At 42.1% G+C, this 6,000-nt stretch overlaps 1 protein-coding gene across 1 annotated transcript in view; it reads right to left on the bottom strand.

The window, feature by feature from the left end:
- The window catches only part of pdik1l (PDLIM1 interacting kinase 1 like), a 28,425-nt gene that overhangs the window by 22,073 nt on the left and 352 nt on the right, over nt 1-6,000 (bottom strand). Inside the window, exon 1 of the mRNA XM_017721422.2 lies at nt 5,857-6,000. This exon is cut by the window's right edge and continues 352 nt beyond it. The gene's annotated coding sequence lies outside the window, so the exon portion shown is untranslated. The remainder of the gene's footprint in view (nt 1-5,856) is intronic.

Genomic DNA, 6,000 nt, shown 5'->3' on the forward strand with positions numbered 1-6,000 from the left:
CCGTCGAGATCCTACTTCAACCTCACCTGACGCAGCCTGGCTGAGCTTCGTGCAGCAGTGACGTCTGCAGTAATGTGGAAAACCAGCAGTGGACAGTAACTGAGTAACTGAGTATCTGAGTAAATGTAATGAGTTTCTGTACTTTAGTATTTTTGGTGTATCTGTACTGAAGTGAAACACCACATACACACCAGTGAGCACACACACTAGGGGGCAGTGAGCACACTTGCCCGGAGCAGTGGGCAGCCCTATCCACAGCTCCCGGGGAGGTTAGGCGTCTTGCTCAAGGGCACTTCAGCCACATACTGTCAGCTCAAGGGATCGAACCAGCAGCCTTCCGGTCACAGGGCTGGTTCCCTAAACTCCACCTCACGAGAGTTCAATATAGAACCATGAGCACTCAAAGAACCTTTTGCATGACTGAAGTGTTCTTTGTATCATAAAAGCGTTCTTCAGATTGATGGAACATGTGCTCTGGATGGGTTTATATAGCACCCAAAAGGGTTCTTCTATTGTCACGATGTCAAGCCTGTTACAAGTGGAGAACCCTTTTTGGTGCTATAAAGAACCCATTTTAAAAAGGTTCCACACAGAACCTTGTGTGACACATTTATGCACATTTTCCATCAATCCGAAGCAAAAATAAATAAATAAATAGCAGCAGGTGCTTTGAGTGCTCATGGCTCTATATAGGGTGTATATATAGAGTGTACAGTAAGAACGGTGGTGGCAGTAAATTCGTCTTTTATCAGGCTGAGAAAAGTCCTGATCATCAGGTGGCCTGGCAGCAGAAAGTTTGACTGACACAGCACCAGTAACTAAGGGAGGTGGGACTCCTGTAAACGTCTATTCCAGGTCATAAGCCACAGTTTTGATGCTGTGCCTCTATTTTTTTTCGCATCATAAGCATTTGAATAAGACACGCAGCCAAAACGACACTCGGTATTTCAGGGCACTGGGTGCAAAACTGGATAATGAAGCTATCCAGCCGGCCAAACACGTTTACTCGGCAGGTCTGATGTATTACAACCAAACCAGAAGCTGTACATTCACACATACACAGGTACTTTTCCACCACACACAGTTTCCATGTTCGCTACAGCTGAAAACAAGTTTCGGGAAGTTTTCAATAAATATCCAAGAAGTTACAGCATTTTCCCTCACGGTGACGCCTTTAAAACGACAGCTGAACCCAAGAAGAACATACTAACAAAATGAGGCTGAACACTCTGAGAACGCAGTGATGGTTAAACACTGAACTCACTAATGTTCTCCACTACAACACATAAAGGGAACATGTCAGAAGAAAACCTCGCATCTGAAAACGCCTGTTGCTCTTTACATTGTGAGTAAATTTCATGATGAATGGACCAAAAGAAACGGCGCAAAATGACCTGGAACGTCGTCTGACTGCATTAAAAATGAAGTAGGTTTTTTCCTTCTCCTGTAAAGTTTCCATTTTGGAGATACAAGGTTTTGTTCCGACAACAGCAATATTTACATTACATATTGATAAGGCATGTTTTATTTATCTCACACTGTTCCTTTTTGTTGTTGATAATATGTTTCATGAAAAACTCAGACTTTAGCAGAGCTCAGTAACGCTGAGATTAATAACTGATCACATTGATTTATCATACTCAGGCTTTAGCAGAGCTCAGTAACGCTGAGATTAATAACTGATCACATTGATTTATCAGTCTACTCAGGCTTTAGCAGAGCTCAGTAACGCTGAGATTAATAACTGATCACATTGATTTATCAGTCTACTCAGGCTTTAGCAGAGCTCAGTAACGCTGAGATTAATAACTGATCACATTGATTTATCAGTCTACTCAGGCTTTAGCAGAGCTCAGTAACTCTGAGATTAATAACCGATCACATTGATTTATCAGTCTACTCAGACTTTAGCAGAGCTCAGTAACGCTGAGATTAATAACCGATCACATTGATTTATCAGTCTACTCAGGCTTTAGCAGAGCTCAGTAACACTGAGATTAATAACCGATCACATTTATTTATCAGTCTACTCAGACTTTAGCAGAGCTCAGTAACACTGAGATTAATAACTGATCACATTGATTTATCAGTCTACTCAGGCTTTAGCAGAGCTCAGTAACGCTGAGATTAATAACTGATCACATTGATTTATCAGTCTACTCAGGCTTTAGCAGAGCTCAGTAACGCTGAGATTAATAACCGATCACATTGATTTATCAGTCTACTCAGGCTTTAGCAGAGCTCAGTAACGCTGAGATTAATAACTGATCACATTGATTTATCATTCTACTCAGGCTTTAGCAGAGCTCAGTAACACTGAGATTAATAACTGATCACATTGATTTATCAGTCTACTCAGGCTTTAGCAGAGCTCAGTAACACTGAGATTAATAACTGATCACATTGATTTATCAGTCTACTCAGTCTTTAGCAGAGCTCAGTAACGCTGAGATTAATAACCGATCACATTGATTTATCAGTCTACTCAGGCTTTAGCAGAGCTCAGTAACACTGAGATTAATAACCGATCACATTGATTTATCAGTCTACTCAGGCTTTAGCAGAGCTCAGTAATACTGAGATTAATAACCGATCATATTGATTTATCAGTCTACTCAGGCTTTAGCAGAGCTCAGTAACGCTGAGATTAATAACCGATCACATTGATTTATCAGTCTACTCAGGCTTTAGCAGAGCTCAGTAACGCTGAGATTAATAACCGATCACATTGATTTATCAGTCTACTCAGGCTTTAGCAGAGCTCAGTAACGCTGAGATTAATAACTGATCACATTGATTTATCAGTCTACTCAGGCTTTAGCAGAGCTCAGTAACGCTGAGATTAATAACTGATCACATCGATTTATCATTCTACTCAGGCTTTAGCAGAGCTCAGTAACACTGAGATTAATAACTGATCACATTGATTTATCAGTCTACTCAGGCTTTAGCAGAGCTCAGTAACACTGAGATTAATAACTGATCACATTGATTTATCAGTCTACTCAGACTTTAGCAGAGCTCAGTACCGCTGAGATTAATAACTGATCACATTGATTTATCAGTCTACTCAGACTTTAGCAGAGCTCAGTAACGCTGAGATTAATAACCGATCACATTGATTTATCAGTCTACTCAGGCTTTAGCAGAGCTCAGTAACGCTGAGATTAATAACCGATCACATTGATTTATCAGTCTACTCAGGCTTTAGCAGAGCTCAGTAACGCTGAGATTAATAACCGATCACATTGATTTATCAGTCTACTCAGGCTTTAGCAGAGCTCAGTAACGCTGAGATTAATAACCGATCACATTGATTTATCAGTCTACTCAGGCTTTAGCAGAGCTCAGTAACGCTGAGATTAATAACCGATCACATTGATTTATCAGTCTACTCAGTCTTTAGCAGAGCTCAGTAACGCTGAGATTAATAACCGATCACATTGATTTATCAGTCTACTCAGGCTTTAGCAGAGCTCAGTAACACAGATTAATAACTGATCACATTGATTTATCAGTCTACTCAGGCTTTAGCAGAGCTCAGTAACGCTGAGATTAATAACTGATCACATTGATTTATCAGTCTACTCAGGCTTTAGCAGAGCTCAGTAACACTGAGATTAATAACCGATCACATTGATTTATCAGTCTACTCAGGCTTTAGCAGAGCTCAGTAACGCTGAGATTAATAACCGTTCACATTGATTTATCAGTCTACTCAGACTTTAGCAGAGCTCAGTAACGCTGAGATTAATAACCGATCACATTGATTTATCAGTCTACTCAGGCTTTAGTAGGTGGCTGTAAATAAGCTTGTTCACAAGCTGTGATTTTAAAATGGTTAATAAACGTGTACGGATTGTTTGTTTTTGAAGATGGCATACTCTTTAAATTTCGTGGGGAATTATTACAAACATTCTCAAATGCTGAATGTAGTTTCACGTTTCTTTATTCTGTGTATGCATTCCCAATATTTACATCCCAACCCAACACACCAACATACTAAACAGGTGTCATAATAGTCCAAACCACTACTAGCAGTGCATTCACCTGTACAGTGATGTTACAGGGGAACTCCAAATTTCTACACAATTAAATAGCTGAGATGCAAAGTCACTCGGACTGGTTTGGTGAGAAACCTTCCCTTCTAGAGCCAGACTTGCTCACAGTGGTGGTGATAGGAACCAGACGTCCACCTCTGAAAGCTCCTACATATACATTTACGGCATTTGGCTGACGCTCTTATCCAGAGCGACTTACAATTTGATTACTTTACACAGGGAGGCCAAGGTGGTGTTAGGAGTCTTGCCCAAGGACTCTTATTGGTATAGTGTAGGGTGTTTGCCCAGGCGGGGGACTGAACCTCAGTCTACAGTGTAGAAGGCAGAGGTGTTACCCACTACACTAACCAACCTACATGAAACGGTAATGAAGTTTTGTGAAGATTTTGACCTGAAACATTTCTAAAATCCATTCAGGGAGTAAGGACACATTATAATGCATTATGAGGCAAAGACGTCCTCAAAGAAAATTGACTTTTTTTCCCACAATTATCACTATTTCACCATCATCAGCGTGCCAACATTGTAACCGTCCACAGTTCAGAATTGTTCATAGTGGTGGTGATAGGAACCAGACGTCCACCTCTAAAAGCTCAGTCAAAACACAATTTCCAAAGTCCATTCATGGTGGAGGGAACTTATTATTAACTTATTATTCCAGATTTTCCACTGTTTTCCATCATCAACATTCCTTATGAACTCAGAAGACTCGTGTAGGTTCTCTGGTGGTTCTGGATGGTAAATAAAGTGTCTATATCTGTGTTTGTAGTCATGGTGACGCCTGGTTCCCATCACCACCACTGTAAAGACGTCTGGACCGGTTCACACTAAACCCGCTCTGAGTGACGATCTACATCCCAGCGAATGAAGTACGAAGAAATTTCGGAAATGTTGGTGGACTTCTCCTTTAAATGCGTCAGCACGAGTGGTCCACGAAAAATACAGTCCTTAATCGCTTTATAGCCGTGGACGGCACACAAAGAGGGTGGTCTTGCGTCTTTTAAGGGGGCGAGAATGCCAAAAAAAAGAGGGTGTAAAATGAGCGAAGACGGGCCGGCTGGGTTATGCTACCCAGTTAGCCCGTTAGCTAACGTAAACAAACGGCTGCTTGGACACATGGCTGCGGAAGACGCGGGGATTATTTGTCCAAACCGAAAACAAGACAAAAATAACGAGCTTTCTGATTTAATATTCGCATATATTAAATAAATATCACCAATAAATCCCGCCGCACCGCCTTGTTCGCCCAACTAACACGTTATAACACGGTAACGCGTTAACGTCAGTTAGCTATGACGGTCGTTCCACCTTAAACGGCGCGGCGGTTAACTTACATGGAACCGCTGGGCCATTTAAGGTGGAACGGAAGGTTCTTGCGAGACCTTAAGAAATAAATCCAGACATTTTGGTCCCGACTAATTCCGCCTAAAAACAACAATTCCAAAACGTGGAATTGCGTTGTTGCTCGAATTTCCCGTTCCACCTTAAACGGTTGTATGAAGGGCCACTTAAGGTGGACCGGAAAAAAAAAAGAAGGTGTGAAATAATTCCTGATGTTCTGCCTAATAATCATTTCAAAAGGCTGGAGTTGGCCGAATTCCCCGTTCCACCTTAAGTGGTGCAGCAGTTACACGCTGAGGCTCCAGAATGCAAGTTAACCGCTGCACCGTTTAAGGTGGAACGGGGAATTAGGACAAGGAGCCAACTTCAGCCTCTTATCCACCTGCGAGACAAAGAGCCCCTTCCTTCCCCGAGCCGAGGAGGAGACAAAGAGGGGAGATGTGTGGATGTTTACCTCTCTCGCTCTCGAGTCTATCCCGAATTCATGTGTCCCTTTCTTCTCTTTCTCCAGCAGCCATTCTACGCGGCGCTGCCCGTCCGCGCTGCCCGACAAGCAGGTTCAACCTTTGCCCCGGCGCTCCGTCTCCGAAAAACCGCA

The sequence above is a fragment of the Pygocentrus nattereri genome, chromosome 1 (assembly GCF_015220715.1).
Source record: "Pygocentrus nattereri isolate fPygNat1 chromosome 1, fPygNat1.pri, whole genome shotgun sequence".
NCBI classification, from domain to species: Eukaryota; Metazoa; Chordata; class Actinopteri; order Characiformes; family Serrasalmidae; genus Pygocentrus; species Pygocentrus nattereri.